Genomic DNA, 27,439 nt, shown 5'->3' on the forward strand with positions numbered 1-27,439 from the left:
TGCTCTCTTTGCTGGTACTTATCAGACTGTTGCTCTCAATGGTGGTACAGACAGGTCTAACAGTTCTGCAGATAGGATTTGAAAGAGGCAGGGTTGCAGCTGGTAAAAGGGCATACAAACTGCAAAGTGGCAAGGTTGTGGGAGGGGGCATCCCCACCTGCAAGTGGGTTTTGGGGGATCGACGCAAGAAAATTTAGACCCTGGAAACGGCTTCATAAAGGAATTAGGAATGGGCGCTGCACCCTGCTATTTGTTTCTAGCTGGGGTGCTGCCTAACTATTGCTCTCTTTGCTGGTACTTACCCGACTTATTGCTCTCGATGGTGGTACAGACCTGACTATTGCTCTCAATGGTGGTATAGACCTGACTATTGCTCTCATTTGTGGTACAGACCTGATGGTTTTACAGACCTGACTATAATTGCTCTCGATGGTTTTACAGATCTAACTATTGCTCTTGATGGTAGTACAGACCTGACTAGTACAAACCTGTATATTGCACTTTATGGTTGTACAGACCTGACTATTGCTCTCAATGGTGGTACAGACCTCAATTTTGCAAATGCTGGTTTTACAGACCTCAATACTGCACTCTATGGTGGTACAGACCTGACTTACTGCTCTCAATGGTGGTACAGACCTCAATATTGCACTGGCTGGTGGTTACAGACCTCAATATTGCACTTGATGGCGGTATAGACCTGACTAATGCACTCGCTGGTGACACTTAATGGTGTTTCAAACTCGACTATTGCAATCGACACATCCTTCACATCATGTTTAATATCTATATAAGGTTTTTGTTAGAAAACTAACCAAGTCTGATGAAGATCAGATAGAAATTGTTTGGCCTTTTAAGTGTTATCTATGTCTTTGCATGATCTGACCTAGTGACTTAGTTTTTGACCTAGATAATCCAGTTTCAGCTTTAGATCTAGATTTCACATAGACAAACATTCTGACAAAGCTTCAAGAAAATCACGGAGAAAATGTGCCCTCGTAGAGTGTTAACAAGGTTTCTCCATGATTCCACCTAGTAACCTAGTTTCAGACCTCTGATCACCCAGTTTTGAATCTGACTTAAGGTATTAGGCCCCTAATAGTAATGTTTAAGAAATGGCATTTGCTTGGTATATTCTTACAGTTGACTGTGCTTCGCCCTTTGTTGCAAATTTATAAAAACTTTTACCGTGCCGTTTTTTATAAATTTTGTGTAATTTATGGTATTTCCTCAAGCTCAAGTAGAGACAAATTTCAAAGTGGCGGCCTTTATCCAAAACGTTTGCAGAGAATTCATTATACCATTATTCTTTATGAAAGAAACATCAAACTATTGGTAAACAATTATAAAACTTAAAATGAAACTGCCAATATCATTTTTTCTAGGGTGCCTCAAGTAAACTGATTTAATGTGACAGATTTCTAACTTCAACATTGAAAAATTAAGGTCGAATCTTGCGGGTCTGTTTTGAATTTTGCTCACTTCATTCAGAAATAAACCTGGGGCAGAAGTAAAACCTACCTACATTTCTTCCACAATATGTAATCTTAAGAATGAAGGCAAAATAGTGAACTTTTACCGCATGTAACTCAGTATATTTAAAGATGTCTAACTCTACCCCTTCTGTTTCAGAGGTAAATTCACTTTGAACAGCAAGAAATCGCTTATCAAACGAATTTTTTTCTAGTTTTGTACAATAGATCAATAACAAGTCTTGAAAGAAGTAAAAATTTACTAGAAAAAAAGGAAAATAAGGGAAAAAAAAAATTTGGTCACAGTGGGGCTTGAACCTATGCCCCCATGAAAATTGCAGTCAAAGTAGGTTTATGGTAGCCTAGGAATTGAATACTCTTCAAAAAGGAGGTACTCTATTATGGGCCTAATACCTTAAGTTTCCGAGAGTCAAACATTCTAAGAGAGTTATATGAAGATAAAGTAGTAAATGTAGCCTGACTAGAGTGTGAACAACGTTTTTCTATGATGACCAAGTGAACTTGTTTAAGACCTCAGGTGATCAAGTTCTGAAACTAACCTAGATGTTATAGAGACAAAAATTCTGACAAAAATTTATGATGACAAAAGAGAAAATGTGGCCTCCAGAGTGTTAAAAAGGTCTCTTAATGATATGACTTAATAACCTGGCATCTGAGGTCATGTAACCCAGCTTTGAATCTAATCTAGACTGCCTAGAGACAAACATTCTGACAAAGTTTTAAGAAGATCAAACAGAAAAACTGGCCAATAGAGTGTTAACAACATTTTTCTCTATGATTTTACCTAGTGACTTAGTTTATGACCTCACATAATTTAGTTTTAAATTCGCTCTAGATTTCATAGAGACAAAAAAAGAAAGAAAATGAAATGGCTTCATAAAGTTGAGTTAGAAAATGTGGTCTCTACAGTGTTTACAAGATTTTTCTATTAATCGGCCTAATGATCTAGTTTTTGCTGCCAGATGACCCAGTAACGAACTCCACTGAGATTTTATTAAGGGTAATATTCTGACCAAGTTTCATTAAGACTGAGGGCCATAACTCCAGTGACAATCACTGAACCATAACATTCCAAAGATGTACAAAACTAGGCTTCCCTGTGGTACATCCTGTGCGGTCTGGTGGAATTACAACCATTGGTTTACGAGTAGTTAAAGTAAACACCGATATCAAAGAAAATCATTTAATAAGAACATAACAAGGATATACACAACTACGCTTTACACTTATATAATCATGTGTAAGCTTTGGTGAAAATTCAGCTCTAAATGATATACAGCAAGAAGTGTAAAAATATGAAAAATCAAGGTTCAGTTGAGCTAAAAAGCTTAACTTGTTTACCTTTCTTTTCTTGCCATTTTTGTACTGACAATACTCGCCCATACAAACAACAAACATAATTGTGATGTAGAAAGCAAAGGTTGTGCTGATTGTTATAACAGCAATCTGTCCTGGAGTCAGTAAACTTTTGGCTTCTGAAATGTTAAAACCTGAATACAAGACACAGTAATATACCAGTCACAGCAAATTAATTTTGACTTGTAAAAATATGCTACTTATTCAGCAGACTTTAATTTTTCGCAAATTTGACTTCAGTCAAGGGCTATACCTCTATATCACTAGTCTGGACTAGCTGGTTATAGCAGCTGGCTTTGAATTTACAGCAAAACATACAGTATTCTACCTGACAATGACTGTAAGTTATAATGATTTATGAGATAAAAGAACAAATACCCTAGTGACTGAGCAGACAGTCTGTTAATCTGTAGCTAAAATACATGTAACCAGTAATGGTGTCATATAGAGTATGTTAGACTAGCCACTAGACTGATAATAACTATATTTCTATATTTTTCCCTTTTTTGACAAATTCAATTTCATAGAGACAAAAGCCAGTCTATTTTAGAGATTTTCACACAGGACTGATGTTGAAATTATCATGATATTGGACATGGGATGTAGACTGGCTCAGTTCACTACATTCAATCATAAAAATGTAAAAAAGATATATCATAGTCTAGGAGCTAGTCTAAGAGTATGTATGCAGTTGTCATAATCCTAGACTTCCAGCTTTAAGCTGAGTATCGGACACCTTAACCCCTTGGATGACAATTACTTTTTCTGTATACAGTAAAATAAGATAGATAACTATCATAGTTATGCAAAGCTAAAAGTGATTCACATGGTAGAACATAAAGGACAATTTATAACAGAATCAATACTTTCATGAGTATTTATTTTCACAAAACCCCACAGCAGAGTGAAAATAAATCCCTCCTGAAAATTTCTGATTTTGCAATAATCTTTTGCCTAAGCATCACTTTGAACTTCATGCTTTTGTATAAATAAAAATTGCATAAACAAAGTTATCTGTTTAAATATGATACTCAGACAAGCATTTATTATGACCCTGATTGATCAAATTCCTCTGAAAAGTAAAGCATTAGTACAAAAATCAATACCATAAAATAAGATATTTGACTTTTAGAACAAAAGTATTAGGATTTCAATGGTATTTTGCCATATGTCTATACATCATGCACAGGGAACAGCTGTTCATTAGATGTATTTTCCACTGGCGCCAGATCAGAAAGAAAATGCCTCTGTACATGTTATACCCTACCCCTAAGTATTCTATAAGAACCATGGTCATGAACAGGAAAATATACTAACCCATTTCAATCGCGTATTTCATACCTAAAACACGCAGTTCAGTAAATGTGTACTACTGATATAAAACAAGCGATAATTTATCTTCCATTGTGCACCAGTCACATTGTCTCAATATTCCATATTGCAGAGATGCTCCATATATTTTACGCTTTAGTCAACATTACAGAAAAAACTTGCGTGAACTCCCCTAATGAACATCCGGTCTAGAGGTCACGGCAGTGTGCACATGTTAAGCGAAATGTAAACAAACAAAAACAGAATGCTATATATTCACAGTTTTACGATAAGACTCGAAATGATGAATGAAATTCATCTTGCATATGATTTTGAATTTGAAATAATACATTGGTATACATCTATTCTGTTTATTTAATTCATTTTGCACATTTATGCTGCATATAAACATTTTAGCGTGCACATGTAGTAAAATGACGACTGACATACATTTTCACATCAACCAATCAGAGTGTGTCTGTAATCTAGACCGGAACTTCACCAGGGAAGTTCAAGCAAGTTTTTTGTGTACCTTTGAAAAAACTGTTAACTACACGTTGTTTTTCTAAGATAAGAAGTATTGAAGAAATGTGACCGGCACACAACGGAAGATAAATTACCACTTGTTTAATATCAATAGTACACATTTACTGAACTGCATGTTTTAGGTATGAAATACGCGATTGAAATGGGTTAGTATATTTTCCCGTTCACGACCATGGTTCTTATAGAATACCTAGGGGTAGGGTATAACATGTACAGAGGCATTTTCTTTCTGATCAGGCGCCAGTGGTTTTTCTGAGAGCAGATAATCTGGCTTAAACTTTACAATAGCCCAAGTACGGTGTTCTGTTAGGGTCATCATAGCTTCCTTTGAGTACAAAATCACCTTCACAAAGCACAAGATCACAATGGCAAATCAAGAGATAACCATGGAGAAGCATGAGGTCACCATGGCAAAGTGCTAGGGTAACGTATGAAAATTTTGCCGTTCACCATGATGACCTAGTATTTTGCCATCATGCTAAGGTGATAATTTAGCAAAGCGACAGATGATGACACCATGGCTAAGCACAGACATTTTTGCACTTCGCCATTTAAATCTTGCACTTATAGCCATCTTGACCTCACGCTTAACCAACATGATTTGATGCTTTAGGCATGGCCATAATATCAGAGTGGAGGCAAGGGCCCTAATCAAAATGATGATACACAGTACCTAAATTCTTGACCTAGTTTTAACAAAATATTTGATCTGGAATACCGTACTTTGGGATATTTTCGTGTCAACAATTTTTCGCCCTTTTTACAGTCAGGGGTGTAACTGTTTTAAGTTATGTAACCTATTTCAGTTACTTTTTCAAGTATTTTATAACCTGTATTAGTTCTAAAATATAGTTAACTCAGGTAAGTTATTCAAAAAAAGTCTTTTTGCTGTTCTCACGAAGTGACCTTTAAAGTGAAATTAGTAGCAAACTGAGGTTAATCAAATTCTCTTTTAGTCTGAGCATAACCTGATAAGCATAATGGGATAATAATGAGATAGTAAGAGTTTTATAGCTTTAATGCTTTTGCGTAAAACTTTATCAGCCTTGCGTAAAAATTTTTACTGCATAGCTGGAAAGATAAAAGGTCAAGGATTCAGGAAATAATTGCATTAGTCTCTATCAAAACAAGAGCTGTTCGTAAGACAGCCAAGCTCGACTATTCGAAATATTGTCACAGAAGCAGGAAATTATTACCCAAAATGTGAAATATCAAAAGAGTTTTAAGTTAGAAAGGGGACATAATTTGACCAAAATACATATCAGAGTTATGGGACTTGATGTTATCAACTAGTTTTATAACCCCGAAGAAACATGTTAAGTTTCAATTCAATATCTGCATTAGTTTTGGGGATAGTAACTTGCATGTAAAACTTTAACCAGAATTTTCTAAGTCTAAAAGGGGGAATAATTTGCTCAAAATACATGTTAAGAGTTATGGAACTTGACCCAGTGAGGTTGGTAATTGACCTAGAAAAAGAATAAATAGGTTTCAAAGCTATATGCCTTTTGGTAATAGCTGTCTGACTTGCACGCAAAACTTAACCAGGATTTTCTAAGTCCAAAAGGGGGCATAATTTGCCCAAAATACATGTCACAGTTATGGGACTTGGTGCTATCAACTAGTTTTATAACCCCGAAGACACATGTGAAGTTTCAATTTAATATCTGTAGTAGTTTTGGAGATAGTTACTTGCATGTAAAACTTTAACCAGAATTTTCTAAGTCCAAAAGGGGGCATAATTTGCCCAAAATACATGTCAGAGTTATGGGACTTGACCCAGTGAGGTAGGTAATTGATCTAGAAAAAGAAAAAATAAGTTTCAAATCTATATGTCTTTTAGTAATAGCTGTATGTACTTGCACGCAAAACTTTAACCAGAATTTTCTAAGTCCAAAAGGGGACATAATTTGGCCAAAATACACGTCAGAGTTATGGGACTTGACCCAGTGAGGTAGGTAATTGCTCTAGAAAAAGAAAAAATAAGTTTCAAATCTATATGCATTTTAGTAATAGCTGTATGTACTTGCACGCAAAACTTTAACCAGAATTTTCTAAGTCCAAAAGGGGACATAATTTGGCCAAAATACATGTCAGAGTTATGGAACTTGACCCAGTGAGGTAGGTTATTGATCTAGAAAAAGAAAAAATAAGTTTCAAATCTATATGCCTTTTAGTAATAGCTGTATGTACTTGCACGCAAAACTTTAAGCAGAATTTTCTAAGTCCAAAAGGGGGCATAATTTGGCCAAAATGAAGGTCAGAGTTATGGGACTTGGTGCTATCAACTAGTTTTATAACCCCGAAGGCACATGTGAAGTTTCAATTCAATATCTACATTAGTTTTGGAGATAGTAACTTGCATGTAAAACTTTAACCAGAATTTTCTAAGTCCAAAAGGGGGCATAATTTGCTGAAAATACATGTTAGAGTTATGGAACTTGACCCAGTGAGGTTGGTAATTGACCTAGAAAAAGAATAAATAAGTTTCAAAGCTATATGCCTTTAAATGATAGCTGTATGTACTTGCATGCAAAAACTTAACCAAGGTGTGACGCCGACGCCGACGCCAGGGTGAGTAGAATAGCTAGACTATTCTTCGAATAGTCGAGCTAATGAGGAATTGGCACAGGAGGGCTTTGTAATATTTTATGATAACTGAAACAAGTTATGAAAGTTTAACCAATAACTCAAATGGGTTATAAACTGCGATAACTTGAAACAGTTTCACCCCTGACTGTTTTAACCCAAAATGTAGTGTTTTTATTTTGGCGTGTGTATTTTTCGCCATCTTACATAGGTGGCAAAAATTTGCCCAAAAAATTTCATCAAGAGTAATAATATCAGTCATGTGTTTACGAATCGGATAGAAATATCCGTCCCGAGGGCACCTGCGCATTGGGCAGTAATGAGGCTTGCCGAATTACCACCCATGCGCAGGTGGCCGAGGGACGGATATTTCCATCCGATTCGTAAACACATGACTGATATTTTTTCTTGCATATCGTATACATGTTAGCATTTTATTCTGGCAGATTATTTTTCTTGCATACCGTATTTTACAAAAGGTAGAAATACTTTCTCTTTAGCACTCTTTCTTATAGTAGAGAATGAACACAAAGCGCGAGAAATAAACGTCCGTAAGCAGAAGTGACATCATGATGTTTTGCGTTACGCACAAGAACAAAGTTCCACTTTAGTTTTATCGTTTGTAGCGTAACATTATGTTTTTATGGTAAACTAGCGTATTTTGAATCGAGAAATATACTATAAGGAATGGAGAGAAACTATCAAGGTACCTGCTTTTTTCGTATGTTACTTAAACAATATATTATCAGTGCATGAACCACTAGTTGTCATTAACACCATGAGAGTCATCTCGCATGGGGGGTGCCATATGGGTTCTGCCGGCATGGGTAAAATCACTGGAAACACCAGTCCGGTGTGCAAGAATATCCAAGTTAGGTTACTTTTCTGCGATTATCCAACATAACAAACTGCGTACATGTGACTTTATTATATCTGGTATAATATATATACATACTGAAATTTATTGCAGATTGTATTAAAACATAAAAGCAATAAAAATCGTTAAAATGTTTTGTTGAAAATATTTTGTTTTCACACTGCGACAACCATGTACAGTAAGTGTACCGAAATTCTAACCGCCCATTAATTATCAACTACACGTATTCAATAGATTTAATAAAAATTGGTAAAGGTGAGAAAATCTCGGGTTTCTTGTTTTAGTAACAATACAGGTAAAACAAAAGCAATTATCCTTTTATACCCGATGTCAGGTATTTGCAATCGATAGTCAATGTAGATAAGCAGGCATTGTAGTGTTAACGTTTATATGGTGTCAAATTTTGGACATAGGTATATTTTTGAGCGTTATATTTTCGCCACTTCATATAGGTGGCGAAATAGGCGAAAAAATAACCATGACGAAAATATCCCAAAGTACGGTATCTGTCAAGCCTCTGGAAAATTTCTGTCAGATTAAACATTATGTGTAACTCACTGTGTGTTTCCCTTCTTTTGATATTTTTTTACCTAATTGCCAAAAACTACTCAATTCCCATTTTGTATATTTAACATTTTTAAAGACTTCTTTTTTCCTTGAACACTAAAATTAAATAAGTTAATGCACATTTTCATAAGTCATTTTAATTTACAACTTTCCATGTTATTGCAACTAGAAAATTCCCAATATTATCTGACATAGATTTATAATTATAAGGAGGTTTAAACAAGAGCACCACCTATGGGTGCCATTGCTATTCTGCAAGTGCTGGACAGTATGTAAGAAAAGAGTTATAGTTCACAATTTCTAAGTACTGGTACAAAAAGGGCCATAATTCTGACAAAATGCATATCAGAGTTATAGTTCTTGGCCTACACAGTCTTCTAATGATGATAAACAAGTGTGCAAAATTTTAAAGCTGTAGCTTTTATAGTTTCTGAGAAAAGGTGGACATAAACAAAAAAGTTAACCAAGAAACTCGAATTTTCTAAGTACAAAAAGGGCCATAATTTTGGCAAAATGCATAATATATCAGGGTTACGGTTCTTGACTTATATGTTCATAGTCGCCTTATGATGATAAACAAGTGTGCAAAGTTTCAAAGCTGTAGCTCTTATACTTTTGAGAAAAGGTGGACCTAGTAAATAAAAAAAATTTACCAAGAAACTCAATTTTTTTTAAGTACAAAAAGTACAAAAATGCATATCAGAGTATAGTTCTTGGCTTACACAGTCATCTTATGATAATAAACATTCAAAGCTGTAGCTCTTATAGTTCTTGAGAAAAGGTGGACCTAAACAAAACTTATAACCAACGCCAACGCCGATCATCAAATGACGACAATGCCTTGTAGATTTTTTCCAAAAATAATACATGTTAGCTAAAAATGTTGATTTTAAGATATATATAATTGGCACTTAAGGTAGTTCTGCACATTCTGATCAAATTTTTTTCTACAATGTAGAATTTGATTAAACTCTGAATTTTCAAAACTTCAGAATATACTTAGAAAATTCAGCAAATAAAAAAGATAGGGTCGCGTGCTTGATTTTTTGCTAGACGGATTTGAAAAAATTTGGACCTCACGCAATTTTTCATAATGGGAGTCTATTAGAAAATCATAACTTTCATAACATTTTGGTGAATAGAAATTTTTCTGCAATGTAGATTTTAACAAAACTTCTCACAGTTGTAAATATACCGATATGGTCTTAAAGATTTTATTGTGGTGAAATAAAATGTATACGTCCGTGTGCTTATTTCTGAGATATCTGACCATGATCAAAGTGACCCACTCATTTCACGCTAATTTTAAGACATTATTTTGAATAATTTAATGTGTCAGATGTTTCAATATCATATTTTAACTTCATAAAGGTAGTAACAGTGCTATTGTTTTAAATTTACTCAGAGGTTGCCATTTATTCATAAAATGGTTTTCGTTTCCGTACACCGAATGCAGATTTCATTCTACGTTTTCCGGATAAATGACATAACACCATCACTTCCGGTTTATCAAACATGCAGAACTACCTTAACTGCTGTCTGTTGTATTGTGCTGTTAAAAGCTTCTAAACACAAAAATGGGATAAAAGCTAAATGGTTTTGGATAATAATATTGTTTATTACACAGAACAAACAAGAATGATGTCAACATTCACTACATGACATATGACCCCTGAAATGCTTGACAGAATTACACAATAGTCAACAATAAGATCCAAACACCAGGAAAAACAAGTGAATGAAGTATTGCCATGCAATACAAAGTCCCCTACTGGAAGGCACCTAATTTTCTCTACTGCAGTATAACATAATGAACTGATATCTGTCAATGATGTATAAACAATATTGTACTATATATACAATATAATATAACAAAGCACTTGGATTAAAATTTGCATATATAACAAGAGGACCATGATGGTCCTGAATCGCTCACCTATCCCCACATGACTCAGTGTTGAATTGAGTATGACGTCGTTATTTCTATTATTTGACATAGTGACCTAGTTTTTAAGCACGTGACCTAGATATCATCAAGATAAAAAATTCTGACCAATTTTCATGAAAATCCATTGAAAAATATGGCCTCTAAAGACATCACAAGGTTTTTCTATTATTTGACCTAATGACCTAGTTTTTGAAGGCATGTGACCCACTTTTAAACTTGACCTAGATATCATCAAGGTGAACATTCTGACCAATATTCATGAAGATCTCATGAAAAATATGGCCTCTAGAGAGGTCACAAGGTTTTTCTATTTTTGGATCTACTGACCTACTTTTTGACCGCACATGACCCAGTTACGAACCTGACCTAGATATCATCAAACTGAACATTCTCAACAATTTTCATGAAGATCCATTGAGAAATATGGCCTCTAGAGAGGTCACAAGGTTTTTCTATTTTTAGACCTACTGACCTAGTTTTTGACCCCACGTGACCCAGTTTCGAACCTGACCTAGATATCATCAAGGTGAACATTCTGACCAACATTCATGAAGATCTCATGAAAAATATGGCCTCTAGAGAGGTCACAAGGTTTTTCTATTTTTAGATCTACTGACCTAGTTTTTGGCCCCACGTGACCCAGTTTCGAACCTGACCTAGATATCATCAAGGTGAGCATTCTGACCAATATTCATGAAGATCTCATGAAAAATATGGCCTCTAGAGAGGTCACAAGGTTTTTCTATTTTAAGATCTACTGACCTAGTTTTTAACCCCACCTGACCCAGTTTCGAACTTAACCTAGATATCATCAAGGTAAACATTCTGACCAATTTTCATGAAGATCCATTGAAAAATATGATCTCTAGAGAGGTCACAAGGTTTTTCTATTTTTAGACCTACTGACCTAGTTTTTGACCCCACGTGACCCAGTTTCGAACTTGACCTAGATATCATCAAGGTGAACATTCTGACCAATTTTCATGAAGATCCATTGAGAAATATGGCCTCTAGAGAGGTCACAAGGTTTTTCTATTTTTAGACCTACTGACCTAGTTTTTGACCCCACATGACCCAGTTTCAAACTTGACCTAGATATCATCAAGGTGAACATTCAGATCAATATTCATGAAGATCTCATGAAAAATATGGCCTCTAGAGAGGTCACAAGGTTTTTCTATTTTTAGACCTACTGACCTAGTTTTTGACCCCACGTGACCCAGTTTCGAACTTGACCTAGATATCATCAAGGTGAACATTCTGACCAATATTCATGAAGATCTCATGAAAAATATGGCCTCTAGAGAGGTCACAAGGTTTTTCTATTTTTAGATCTACTGACCTAGTTTTTAACCCCACGTGATCCAGTTTCGAACTTGACCTAGATATCATCGAGGTGAACATTCTGAACAATTTTCATGAAGATCCATTGAGAAATATGGCCTCTAGAGAGGTCACAAGGTTTTACTATTTTTAGACCTAATGACCTAGTTTTTGACCCCACGTGACCCAGTTTCGAACTTGACCTAGATATCATCAAGGTGAACATTCTGACCAATATTCATGAAGATCTCATGAAAAATTTGGCCTCTAGAGAGGTCACAAGGTTTTTCTATTTTTAGACCTACTGACCTAGTTTTTGACCCCACGTGACCCAGTTTCGAACTTGACCTAGATATCATCAAGGTGAACATTCTGACCAATTTTCATGAAGATCTTGTGATATATATGGCCTCTAGAGAGGTCACAAGGTTTTTCTATTTTTAGACCTACTGACCTAGTTTTTGAAGGCACGTGACCCAGTTTCGAACTTGACCTAGATATCATCAAGATGAACATTCTGACCAACTTTCATAAAGATCCCATGAAAAATGTGTCCTCTAGAGTGGTCACAAGCAAAAGTTTATGGACGCACGGACGGACGACGGACACCGCGCGATCACAAAAGCTCACCTTGTCACTTTGTGACAGGTGAGCTAAAAACGTACAGTTGTTTTCATTTGGATTTTTTTCTGGTCGATTATACAAAAAATTATCATAAAGGTTATTTATAGTAACAACAAAGTGAAATAAACCCTAAAAAAAAAAAAAATAAAATCTATAAAATTTAAGTCCACAAGAAACTCTTTACCAGGTAGAGATAGATCAAAATACACCTAAAATTTGGATGTACCGTGCATGTTGTACCACAGAAAAGTGGTCTCAATTTTTCCCTACGGCCAGTAATAAAAAAGTTACAATATAATCTATTTATAGTAACAACAAAGGGACATAATTCTAAAAAAAAGTGTGCCTCATAGCGGGTGAACATTTCTACCAAGTTACATCAAAATCCCTCCATGCATGAAGACGAAATGCTCCGGACAAACTCATTCTTGAATTTGACCTTTAACCTTTAAGTATGACCTTGACCTCAGACCTAGGGACCTGGTTCTGGCGTGTGACAATTCGTCTCATGGTGGTGAACATTTGTGCCAAGTTACATTACAATCCCTCAATGCATAAAGAAGAAATGCTCCAGACAAAGTCATTCTTGAATTTGACCTTTGACCTCTAAGTATGACCTTGACCTTAGACCTAGAGCCGGGGCTTTGCGCACAACATGTTGTCTCATCCAGGGAAATGTTTGTGCCAACTGATATTTAAATCCTGTTTTGCATGACAAAGTTATAGACCGGACAGGAAAAAAATCTTATTGACCTTTGATCTCAAAGTGTGACCTTGACCTTTAAGCTAAGGTTCTGGGTGTTGCGCATGACACATCGTCTCATCATGGGGAACATTTATGCCATATTGACCTTTGGCCTCCAATTGTTACCTTGACCTTTGAGCTAGGGGTCCAGGTTTTGCGCATGACATGTTGCCTCATAATGGGGAACATTTGTGCCAAGTAATATCAAAATCCCTTCATGGATGACAGAGTTATAGACCGGACAGGAAACAGACCCTGTTCATGCCATGTTAACATTTGACTGCTAAGTGTGACCTTGACCTTTGAGCTAGGGGTCTGAAAGTTGTGCACGACACATCGTCTTATTATGAGGTACAATTATGCCAACTGATATTAAAATCCCTTCATAGATGGGAGAGTTATGGACCGGACAGGAAAAAAGCCCTGTTGACCTTTGACCTCAAATTGTGACCTTGACCTTTGAGCTAGGGGTGCGGGTTTTCCGCACGACACATCGCCTCATCATGGGGAACATTTTTTACAAGTAATATTAAAATCCCTTCATGGATGAAAGAGTTATGGACCGGACACGAAACAGACCCTGTTCATGCAATGTTAACATTTGACTGCTAAGTGTGACCTCGACCTTTGAGCTAGGGGTCTGAAAGTTGTGCATGACACATCATCTTATTATGAGGTACAATTGTGCCATGTGATATTAAAATCCTTTCATGGATGGGAGAGTTATGGACTGGACAGGAAAAAAGCCCTGTTGACTTTTGACCTCCAATTGTGACCTTGACCTTTAAGCTAGGGGTCCGGGTTTTGCGCATGACACGTTGCTCATCATGGGGAACATTTGTGCCAAGTAATATTTAAATCCCTTCATGGATAAAAGAGTTATGGACCGGACACGAAATTGCGGACGGACAGAATGACAGAATGACGGAATGTCAGAAAGACGGAAAAGCGCATTCCTATAGTCCTCGAAACTGGTTTTCAACCAGTAGGGGACTAATAATCAGCTATGCAAGTTCAGAAAATATGTACATGTCAACTTCACACTGATGATGTACACCAACTTTCATTTGAAAACTGTAGGAGAACTTGAGTAATAGTTGTAATATTATTGAAAGTTAAAAAAAATCGGCCATATCTCCAAAAATAATAATCAGACACAGAAGTCCAGATAATAATTATGTACATGTCCAAAATTAATCAAGCTGATGATGTATACCAAGTTCATTTCAATTAGATAGAAACAGTAGGAGATGACAATGTTCTAATATAACTATTCCAATGTGTAAAAACAGGCTGTAGCTTCAAAAATTATAATTAGACAAGAAAGCCCTTAAAGCGTGTGCATGCCCACTTCAAGCTGATGACGTACACCAACTTTCATATCAACTGAATGGAAACTGTAACAGTTGAGAAAACAAGAAAGTATAATGGACAGACTGATGGCTAGACTGACAGACAGACGTTTCAAACACTACATGCCACCAGTGTATTCAACACTGAAGGCATTAACTGAGTGGGTAATTTGCCAGAAGAGCTAACAGTAACTTTAAACTAGAAAATGCTTTTGTAAAAAAGCGCATGTCTCCCCCAATGCAAAGTCCTATAGGCAAGAAGTCAATAGGAGTCAGGAGCGAAAGTCAAAGAGACACTGATGGTTGGCTGCAATAGGGATCATCTACTTGGCATGTCCAGTCATCTCACTAAATTTCAACACTATTGGCCTAGTGGTTCTCAAGTCACTGTTCAGGCTCATGTGACCTTGACCTTCGATCAAGTGACCTCAAAATAAATAGGGGTCATCTACTCTGCATGTCCAATCATCCTATTAAGTTTCAACATTCTAGGTCAAGTGGTTCTCAAGTTATTTCCAAAAAAATGATTTTACATGAACAGGCCACTGTGACCTTGATCTTTAATAGACTGACCCCAAAATCTATAGGGGTCATCTACTCTGCATGTTCAATCATCCTATGAAGTTTCAACATTCTGGGTCAAGTGGTTCTTAAGTTATTGATTGGAAATGGTTTTCCATGTTCAGGCCCCTGTGACCTTGACCTTTAACAGAGTGACCCCAAAATTGTTAGGGGTCATCTACTCTGCATGACCAATCATCCTATGAAGTTTCATCATTCTGGGTCAAGTGGTTCTCTAGTTACTGACCGGAAATGGTTTTCAATGTTCGGGCCCCTGTGACCTTGACCTTTAACTCAGTGACCCCAAAATGGTTAGGGGTCATCTACTCTGCATGACCAATCATCCTAAAAAGTTTCAACATTCTGGGTCAAGTGGTTCTCAAGTTACCGACCAGAAATGGTTTTCAATGTTCAGACCCCTGTGACCTTGACCTTTAACAGAGTGACCCCAAAATCGATAGGGGTCATCTGCTTTGCATGTACAGTCATCCTATGAAGTTTCAACGTTCTGGGTCAAGTGGTTCTCTAGTTATTGATCGGAAATGATTATCAATGTTCAGGCCCCTGTGACTTTGACCTTTGACGCAGTGACCCCAAAATCAAAAGGGTTCATCTACTCTTCATGACCAATCATCCTATGAAGTTTCAACATTTTGGGTCAAGTGGTTCTGTAGTTATTGATCGGAAATGGTTTTCAATGTTCAGGCCCCTGTGACCTTGACCTTTAACAGAGTGACCCCAAAATCGATAGTGGTCATCTGCTTTGCATGTACAGTCATCCTATGAAGTTTCAACGTTCTGGGTCAAGTGGTTCTCTAGTTATTGATCGGAAATGGTTTTCAATGTTCAGGCCCCTGTGACCTTGACCTTTGACGGAGTGACCCCAAAATCAATAGGGGTCATCTACTCTTCATGACCAATCATCCTATGAAGTTTCAACGTTCTGGGTCAAGTGGTTCTCTAGTTATTGATCGGAAATGGTTTTCAATGTTCAGGCCCCTGTGACCTTGACCTTTGACGCAGTGACCCCAAAGTCAATAGGGGTCATCTACTCTTCATGACCAATCATCCTATGAAGTTTCAACATTCTGTGTCAAGTGGTTCTCTAGTTATTGATCGGAAATGGTTTTCAATGTTCAGGCCCCTGTGACCTTGACCTTTGACGGAATGACCCCAAAAACAATAGGGGTCGTCTACTCCAGCAGCCCTACAAACCTATGAAGTTTGAAGGTTCTAGGTCAAATGGTTCTCCAGTTATTGCTCGGAAATGAAGTGTGACATACGGACGGACGGAAGGAAGGACGGACGGACAGGGCAAAAACAATATGTCTCCCCCAGAGGGGGGGGAGACATAACTAGCACTTGAACAGGACTGAGTCACCCAGTTTACTGGCTAGGCACATCATAATTATTAGTATATACAGTCGACATTGTATTAAGAGACCGCCCAAGGGACTACTAAAAAGTGGTCTCTTAATGGAATGGTCTCTTAATGAATTTCAGTCAGGTGAAGAGAAAAGTTATTTTTAACTGTTAATGTAACTGTATTTATTATGAACATACATATATGTATATATATTTCACAAATTGTGAACATTATAGCTGTATTGTTCGTCAGTTCGGCTGTTACAAAGGTTAATTGTATTTAGGCAGGTGCAAAACGTAGTCGCTAATTACACAAGTGAAGAAATGCCTGGCGGAAATTTGGTTCCTGGTTGCTTAATAGATACTTTTGTTGAATATTTTACCTGTCGGGACTACATTAATGTGGTCGCTAGTCGTTTAACAAGAGCACCGCCTTGCGGGTGCTGACGCTCATCTGATTTTTTTTGTATAATAGAAATATTGTCCTACCCATGATTTTCTAAGTCTAAAAAGGGCCATCATTCTTGCAAAAAGCAGGATAGAGTTATGTTTCTTGATGTACAGTGTCCACTTATGATGGTGAAAAACTGTTGCAAGTTTTAAAGCAATAGCTTTGATAGTTTATGAGAAAAGTTGACTTAAACATAATATTCAACCAAGAAAATGATATTTCTAAGTCCAAAAGGGGCAATAATTATTGCAAAAAGCAAGATGGAGTTATGTTGCTTGCTGTACAGGGTCAGCTTATGATGGTGAACAAGAGTTGCAAGTTTTAAAGCAATAGCTTTGATAGTTTAAGAGAAAAAGTTGACCTAAACATAAAACTTAACCAAGAAATCTGATATTTTCTAAGTCCAAAAGGGGCCATAAATCTTGCAAAAAGCAGGATGGAGTTATTTTTCTTGCTGTACAGGGTCAGCTTATGATGGTGAACAAGTGTTGCAAGTTTTAAAGGAATAGCTTTGATAGTTTAGGATAAAAGCTGACCTAAACATAAAAATTAACCAAGAAAAATGATTTTCTAAGTCCAAAAGGGGCAATAATTCTTGCAAAAAGCAAGATGGAGTTATGTTTCTTGATGTACAGGGTCTGCTTATGATGGTGAACAAGTATTCCAAGTTTCAAAGCAAAAGCTTTGATAGTTTAGGAGAAAAGTTGACCTAAACATAAAACTTAACCAAGAAATCTGATATTTTCTAAGTACAAAAGGGGCCATAAATCTTGCAAAAAGCAAGATGGAGTTATGTTTCTTGCTATACAGGGTCAGCTTATGATGGTGAACAAGTATTCCAAGTTTCAAAGCAATAGCTTTGATAGTTTAGGAGAAAAGCTGACCTTAACATAAAACTTAACCAGGCAACGCCGACGCCGACAACCGCTCAAGTGATGACAATAATTCATCATTTTTTTTCAAAAAATCAGATGAGCTAATAAAGAAAGCCATTTAATGGAATGAATTTATGTACTGAAAACATTCGTGAGGGATTTTGATCAGTCGTTTAATAAAAAAATCGCTTAATAGAGGTGGTCGCAAGTACACTGTGGCTGTAGTTATTTAGGTTATAATCATGGGTAGGCACATTAAGTGTAGTAGTAAGGACTTGCACTTGCAATTGTACAAACTTATGTTACATACCTAAACTCAAGAAAAGGAAAAATAAAGTCTTCATAGAGGGAAAGACAAGAAACAGGCAAAATCAATGAACTGGTATCAACTGTTCAAAGTGGCACAGTGTTGAGTTTTCCTAATAAGCACTGGGTTGTAGGTTCAAGCATTGTTGGAACATTGGCATTTTGAAGTGTATTCCAACTGAACACTTAAAGCGGCATGCCTCCAGGTCGTTCGACAACAAAATTTTTTAATTTTTTTTTAGATATCTTGAAATAAATGCTATGTTTCTTAAGAAGGCTTTAAAACTTAATTACTGACAAACTTTATGTTACGGAAACACATGAGAATTTGCTGTTTTTACTACTTTTTACGATGAAAATCAAGAAGCGTTTGTCACGCTTTTGCTCCAGGTAAACTGTATCGATTATAAAATCTATATTTGGAAGTCATTATTCACTACTTCAGCTATAGCGCTATTGGTTAGGACGACGGGAAAATGTCTTTATTGCCGCCGCGGTCCGGGGTTCGATTCCCGACGCAGTCATCTTTTTTTCTTGATTTGGAACTTTTAAAATATTTTAGAAACAAAAATTCATATTCTAATTAATGTTCATAATATGACCAAAACTTCAATCTGAACATGTTGAAAGAAAAATTATTTTTTAGCCAAATCTGGAGGCATGCTGCTTTTTAAAAACATTTGACCTTAAGCCATGACACTGACAATGGGTCTGCATGAAAAAGAGAGCATGTACTTATCATCTGAAATGAACCTTTGACCCCAGTTTCATGTTTCAAGGCTGTAGGAAACTGGACATAAATGTACAGAATGAACATCATGGAAACTATATCTTTGCCACAACAGGAGTTATCTGAATAATTATTCTTACACTGCTCGTTTTGATTGTCAGTTACACAAAGAAGAAGGTCAAGCTCTGTATATTTTACGATAAACAATGATTGACGCGCGGACCAGTAAGACAGCATTATCATGTGAACTATGACATCAAATTGCTGCATGACATCTGGGTCATCACTACTTGGATAAATTAAGCCTAGCACAATTTCTGTCAAAAATATTTCAAAGAGCATGTAAGAATAAAAACAAACAAGGCCTTCTTGTGGTTCATCATCTAATTTACCACGGTTAATCGTTCAGATGCTTTGATATTCAACCACTCGGGATATGCCCATGTGGTTCAATTCCTACAAATCTGAATTCTGAACTGCCATAAACCAGGTGACAAACTGCTCACTTGATTTCTTTATTAAAAATATTATGTAAAAATAATAAAACAAAGAAGTACTAACCCTCATGCAGTATAGCTGTAGAATTGACAGATTCAGACTGTACATGCACAGACATGAGTGAATATTTCAAGTAAACAACATAATGTTCATCTAATCTCCCAGACTGCGACCACTACCTACATTCTGTGACTGGTACTGAAAATGTAAAGCTGTGACTTGTGCCAGTATGTTTCGTGACTGGTACCAGAAAAACAAGGATGAACGGTGCCAATATATTCTGTGACTGGTACAAGGAATGTGAAGTTAACTGGTGTCAATCTTCCATGACTGGTACCAGAAAAGTGAAGCTGACTGATGCCAATGTATTGTGTGACTGGTACACAGTAATGAGCAGCAGTGACTGGTGTCAATATATTTTTCTGACTGATACCCACGAAAGTAACTAGTTTTAAAAAATGTAATCCAAAATTTTGAACGGAATTCTTATTCTACTGAATACCACTTGAAGACAAATTCTTCTTAAACTGTCCTTGAAACCAGGTATGGAATGCTAAACCTTGCACGCACAATGCCTCTACAATTAGTTTAACAGTCCTTGTGACATCTGTGACAAACTATATTTGCTATGTAAATCTCCTGTTATTTCTCCAATATCACAGCCATAAATCAGTGGTCTTCCACATCTGAAAACCAGAACAAATAGGATAATAAAATAAATGAAAATGAGCACAACTTTAACATCACACATTTTATACAGCAGCGAAGTTAGAACTCCTTGAGAAAATAAAGAGGAACAGTACATTCTGTCAGGAGTAATTTCCATAGTCTGAAAATGTTCGTGTCAGGTCAGAACATATCTGCTTGCTGTGGTAATCTTTTTACAGAATTATAAGGTCAAAATAGAGCTATAAAGTACTTATCCAGACAATGGGCATTACCCATTGATTTTCCCCATGGGAATTATATATATAATACACACATTCTGTTTTGTTTCTATAAGTATAAAGACTGAGAGATATTTCTGTTATTCTTCCATCAGATATTATTTATGAAAGAACTATTCAATAAATATTGTCTTAGTTCTCTGTCAATGGTTTTTATAAAAAGAAAAATGTAAAACAAATTATAAAGGGGCATATAAAAGTGTTATAATGTGGATATGAGGGATACCAAGAAACAATTATGAGATAAAAGATATTCATGTAACTTAGGGTGAAAAATGAACGGAAAAACAACTGGCCTGCTTGTAAAACATGAACGCTCCCCCTCCCCCTAAACTGATGACCTCTCCCACTTTCACTATGGTCCTTTGACCTAATGACCACTAACCATGCTAACACAATAATATATCCTATTTTTTCAAAACAGGCATATAAAAACTTATATATACATAAAAGGGTTGATCAAGAAGTCAACAGTGGCATAAAAACTTGTATAATGAATAGAAAACAACATTAGTTCAGAATACTACCGTAAAATATATTGATCAATTTGCAGTATTGTTTTAAAATATAACCAAAATATTCTGCTGTTTATTTTCTTTCTTTGTTTACAGTTACTACTTTATGAAATCTATTAGCATGATAAGATGAAATTAAAATAAGGATCGCATAGGTTACATGTTCCTATACACCTTGGTATTGAAAAGGAGGTCCTGAGAAAAGAAAGGATGGATGCAGATTTAAATGCCAGAATGATGAAAGAAAAAACTGAGATTGACATTTTAGCAGTCCATGGAAATGATAAAACTGATTAAAAGCAACAAATGTTTGGCTCAAACATTTAAAACAATTTCATAAGATTTCCTGACTTTATATAAAAGGTTCCTGTAGATTACGACAAGGATCTCATGCATTTGGAAAGAACGCTAGGCAACAATGGCATGCACAAATATATCAGTGCCGCCTACGCAGAGTTTTTAAAGTATTTTCTACGAACTGTTCTGAATTTGTCACAACATAACATAAAATGGTACTCCGATTCAACTGCCTTTTGATTTACACGATATTATAGTCTATTTTCTCTTACTGTACCACTATATCTGCCACTTTCTATACAAAGGTTATGAGACGACAATCTTAATCTAGAAAAATGTTTTCTCAAGTCATCATTTGTAATATTACAAAGATAATCGTTTTAATATTTATGATAATTTCCATGTGTTCCACATACGTTAGTCTTTTTATATCAATTTACTATAATAGTCTAATTTTGACATGGTAAGTATCACTTCTCTCCATTCTTGAATATAAATATAAAACCACACCAAGAACTGACCCTTTCCCCAATTGAAAAAAATGACCGTTTTTCCCAATTCAGAGAAAAATATCCCCCCAAAAGACCTACAAAAAACTTTAAAACAGCAGCTATCCCGACATCCAAATCGGCAAATACTCGTCGATTAAAATTCAGAACATTTTCTCTAATGCGCGAATTTAATCGATCGCACTTAAAAGTCGTAACGGTTTTCGTGACCATACAAATGAAGACCTTCTTCTTCCATGTCCAGGACAGGAGTCCAAGAACTGAATTGTACTTTGTCCACGGTTGGGTTTGGGCAAGACAGTCACATCTCTAAAGGCTGTACAGTTAAAAGTTTGCCTCTATATATTTAAAACTATGGTACAAATGTGAGCTGTCTATGCCGAGGACAGAGGTAGGACTGCTACCAAAGCATGGAGAGCAGCCTTAAAGGTCTTGATGTCTGGGATGTCCGTGAACGTGGCTACAATAAATGTAATGACAAGTAGTTCCAGTCCTGTAACATCCTGGGAAAGAAAGATTGCTTGTACACAGTGACGTTAGGGTATAGGAGAAATAGCCTCCCGGAACCCCTGGTTCTGCTGTTGCTGCCTCTGACAATCTGTGCTGCCTCTGGGATGTACACTAGTCTAAGCTGTGGGAGATCTTGAAGAGCATTCTTAGTGTCTCTTGCCTAACTAAGAGGCTAGTACTGGTTATTCTCAGTAAAGACAGCTTTGCCTGTATCTGTGCTATATACTGGGCATGTTAAAGAACATAATACATTGATATATACATTTTTTTCATTAAAAATGCAAGTTTGAAAACTTATTATTACCTCCCTTTGCTTATGTATTAAAAATAAATGAATTCTGAAGCAAGGGGCCGAGTTAATTAACCATTGCTGTGACACATCCCGCCATGATCCCGGAGTCCTGTTGCACGTGTACCTGGCCACACGATGCTGGACTTCGATGATGTTAGTTTGTTTGTTACACAAAATTCCAAATTGGGAAGAAAACTGGCAAAAAAAAAATCGCTGATACTGCACTATCATAACAAATGATACTACATTGGCCTAAAATTCATCCAATTATATTACCTGAACCCAATGTGGTAAGATAAATGCACTGAAACAGAAATTAACAAGAACCTTTAGATGCAACAGTTGGTTGTTGGGCAAATTAAAATGCAGTCTGTGACCGTAATTATTCTAGGTCTAAGGATTCTCATGTTCTTGGACAACTGACTCACTCATGCGGCTGCTATCTCCTTCGACAGGTTGCTCGACTAAAGTCAAGATAGTTCTGGCTACCATAACTTAACAGATGCTATTTTGTACTCTGATCACGTCCATTAAGTTATGTCATAACCGCATTTGTTTACCTCAGTCCAACTTGTGATGTTATTATCACTTTCATTTCATTTCAGTCTAATATAACATCCAGCTCAGTCTGAACATAAATTCTAAGCTTCACAGTATAAAAAACGAAAGAAATATTTAAATTTACTGTAGGTAATACATTTATCTCGTGAACAGGAACATTATCTGACATGTTCTGCATAAAACCCAAAGAAAAACAGCTATCAAATATATGCATGAACTTAGTAATACAGCATTTAGCACATTTTGAAATTGTGCTCGATTTGTTCACCAAACTTTATTTCGGGTGTTCATGAAGGAACAAGCACATGAGAACAGATTATGAATAGATCTCTCCCCAGATCTGTTTTGTTTTCAAATGTTGTATTTTAACTTTACAACTTGTAACTATACAAATATTATGCTAATGCACTTAGAATTAGCCTGAGATGTTGACTTGTGCTCCCCATTATCTGCTATCTGGTACGGTACAAACATGACAGTGAATGAAATGCGCCAATAGTGACGTAATAAAGCTGTGACATCACCAATGGTTAAAAAAGAATCAGTAATATAGGTCAGTGGGTGACTTTCTTTGGGCACTGCGAAGTGCACGACATGACTTATAAAATCACGTATTACACAAAAACAAGTGCAAGAATAAATTTGCTATTCAGAATTATTTTTCTTTTTGCCATTAAATCTTCATTATGCTAGCAATCATGTCTGAAGGATTGAAGTACCGCGATTACGCTGAATTTAAATAGTCGTTGCTTGTGACTCTATGGAAGGACTGTCAGGAGAGGTAACTATAGTCACGGATTGGGATTACCTGCACACCGAGTCTCGTGAGAAACTGACAACAAAAGAAACAAGAGCTGTCCGTAAGACAGCCAAGCTCGACTATTCGAAATATTGTCACAGAAGCAGGAAATTATTACCCAAAATGTTAAATATCAAAAGAGTTTTAAATTCCGAAACGGGACATAATTTGACCAAAATGTATATTAGAGTTATGGGACTTGATGCTATCAACTAGTTTTATAACCCTGAAGAAACATGTAAAGTTTCAATTCCATATCTGCATTAGTTTTGGAGATAGTAACTTGCATGTAAAACTTTAACCAGAATTTTCTAAGTCCAAAAGGGGGCATAATTTGCTCAAAATACATGTTAAGAGTTATAGAACTAGACCCAGTGAGGTTGGTAACTGACCTAGAAAAAGAATAAATAAGTTTCAAATCTATATGCCTTTTAGTAATAGCTGTTTGTACTTGCACGCAAAACTTCACCAGAATTTTCTAAGTCCAAAAGGGGGCATAATTTGGCTAAAATACATGTCAGAGTTATGGGACTTGATTCTATCAACTAGTTTTATAACCCCGAAGACACATGTGAAGTTTCAATTTAATATCTGCATTAGTTTTGGAGATAGTAACTTGCATGTAAAACTTTAACCAGAATTTTCTAAGTCTAGAAGGGGGCATAATTTGGCTAAAATATATGTCAGAGTTATAGAACTTGACCAGTGAGGTAGTAATTGATCTAGAAAAAGAAAAAATAAGCTTCAAATCTATATGCCTTTTAGTAATAGCTGTATGTACTTGCACGCAAAACTTTAACCAAAATTTTCTAAGTCCAAAAGGGGGCATAATTTGGCTAAAATGAAGGTCAGAGTTATGGGACTTGGTGCTATCAACTAGTTTTATAACCCCGAAGACACATGTGAAGTTTCAATTCAATATCTGTATTAGTTTTGGAGATAGTAACTTGCATGTAAAACTTTAACCAGAATTTTCTAAGTCCAAAAGGGGGCATAATTTGCTCAAAATACATGTTAGAGTTATGGAACTTGACCCAGTTAGGTTGGTAATTGACCTAGAAAAAGAATAAATAAGTTTCAAAGCTATATGCCTTTAAATGATAGCTGTATGTACTTGCATGCAAAAACTTAACCAAGGTGTGACGCCGACGCCAGGGTGAGTAGAATAGCTAGACTATTCTTCGAATAGTCGAGCTAAAAAGAAACAAAGAAGTATAAATACACAGAATCGCAACTGGAGATAATCTCGCATAGGCACGTATCACCGCATTAACCGGCGTTATCTTATTGAAGCATTTGTTGACTTGATCACCCGAGATGCTTATTAAAGTATTAACACTGGCGATACGGCAGTCATGTTGAAAAAAACAAAAACATTATCATAAAAAACAAACGATCTGATAGAAAGTTTTTGCAACACAAATTTTTATCGATATCCTTCTGCTACATCTGTTTCATCAAAGAACTATAAGATACACAGAATGGCAACTGGAGATAATCTCGTTTAGAGCATTATCTTATTTCAAAGCGTTTGCTGACTTGATCATTACTGAAGTAAAAATGGACGGTATGGCCGGCGCATAATAAACCGAATCGAGTCCATTTTTCAAACGACAACTATTGATTTCTCAGACTTCCAATCATAAATTCATTCCTTCCCCGTGTAGAAAATACAAATAACATTAAAAATGCACCATTATCATAAACAAATGATCTGATAGCTGCGTTTGCCGACTTCATCAATCGTGATCAAATCAACAGACGCTTACTACAACGAGATCTCATTCAGTTGCCACGGGATTTTTGCAATTTGCTCTATATGCCTGGGAACTGAATGAGAACTCGTTTTACCAGTGTATGAAACCAAAGGACTATAAAAATAAAAGATCGGCAACTTCTACATCTACATCTACGGGGATACACCCAACAATCAATTTCCGACCTCCCAGTTATGATCAGAAATTGATTGTTGGGAGTATCCCCGTAGATGTAGAAGTTGCCGATCTTTTATTTTTATAGCTCTTTGGTTTCATACACTGGTAAAACGAGTTCTCATTCAGTTCCTAGTCTAAATAATGAGACCTCGGGCAGACCGATTATACATTTTGATATTTTACGTTGTCTACCTAGAGGAGGCGGATATCGACAAGTCAAGAAAATATAACGATATTCAACTCTCGAGTACAATTATTTGGACTAATTCAGTTCCCAAGTGATGTTGGCAATATTTGCTCTATAAGAATCTATTTATTTTAATAGCTCTTTGGTTGAAATTATGTGACAGACTTCTGGCACAATTACTGGTTAAGTTTCAATATGGGGTTCGTTTCAGCTCAGAGATCCAAAATCTCAGATTTGTTTTAGCTATTTTTAGTAAAGACTGAAGCGAAGTGTCTGTAAAATTGACAAATGTGACATTTTATGTGAACCTTAGTACGAATGGGTCAAATATCTTACGTACTTACATGAATTCTATTCCATTCTTTAACTTAAATTATGAAGAAAATAAGATTGACCAACAGCAAAACAAACGGTAATGGTAACGATTTTCTAGGGGAGATAACTACGGTTTACGATAAAAACCGTACTGCAGTACTTAACCGTACTGTACAGGTCAAAGGCAACTAAAACTCAGATGTTGAAAATATTAACCATTTAGACGCTATTTCATTTTCAGTACTGTATACATTTCTTTACAAAACAAGGTATATTCTTGATATAGGAAAAAGGAATTTCATAAACCAATCGGAGGTCAAACACTACAGGAAGTCGTCACAGCCAAATATGGGGACAGAATTCAAGTCTGACCTCTAATCGTGATTACGATCTTATTCTAGAGTCATTTAATTATAGATATATATGTATATAAAATCTTTCTTGTTGCTTTTTAGTGAGGCCCACGGGATTACACACGTTGAGAGAATTGTGAAGAAAGGGTAGGGCCTACTACGCTTTGATTCTAACAACGGAACATCTGCATTATATAAACAGTGAAATAAAACTAACGAAAAGTCATTTTCTTTCTGATCTCAGATCTGGTGCCAGTTGACTGCTACTGTATAAAGACGCTCCGCACATTAATCTCGATAATATTGTGCGCTGGAATATAAATGAGAAAGCCATCTCATTAAATGCTGGAGAAGGCATTCTAGCTGTGAAAATTTGTGGTAAAAGCACCAATTTCACACGCAAAAGTTTGCATTGGGAATCAGACGAAGTTTCCGCATTGATTGATTATTTCAAAATATGCATGACTGTTGATTAATCATGACGACAATTTGACGTAATATTTCTGGCTTAATTCAGATAAAATACCAAATTTTTTCGATTTTGGACAAAAACCTAATTTCAGTTATTTTGACCATTTTGAACAAAATGCCTAGAAGTTGTTTCTTGTCACAATTCTCTCTAGTTAGAACTCAATTTACATACTCATTTATGGCAAAGAGCTATAAAATAAATGTATTTTATACTTCTTTGTTTATGGTTAAG

General features: G+C 36.1%; 1 long non-coding RNA gene across 2 annotated transcripts in view; it reads right to left on the reverse strand.

The window, feature by feature from the left end:
* LOC123552446 (uncharacterized) overlaps positions 1–26,497 on the reverse strand; it is a 39,230-nt gene extending 12,733 nt beyond the window's left edge. The window contains exons 1-3 of one of the 2 annotated variants that reach the window (XR_008370746.1): positions 26,405–26,497; positions 19,581–20,203; positions 2,835–2,968 (exon numbers count right to left, since the gene is read on the reverse strand). This is a non-coding gene — a long non-coding RNA (uncharacterized LOC123552446). The remainder of the gene's footprint in view (positions 1–2,834; positions 2,969–19,580; positions 20,204–26,404) is intronic. The other variant, XR_008370747.1, reaches the window with a different exon arrangement.
* Positions 26,498–27,439: the final 942 nt, after the last annotated feature.

The sequence above is a fragment of the Mercenaria mercenaria genome, chromosome 4 (assembly GCF_021730395.1).
Source record: "Mercenaria mercenaria strain notata chromosome 4, MADL_Memer_1, whole genome shotgun sequence".
Classification (NCBI taxonomy): domain Eukaryota; kingdom Metazoa; phylum Mollusca; class Bivalvia; order Venerida; family Veneridae; genus Mercenaria; species Mercenaria mercenaria.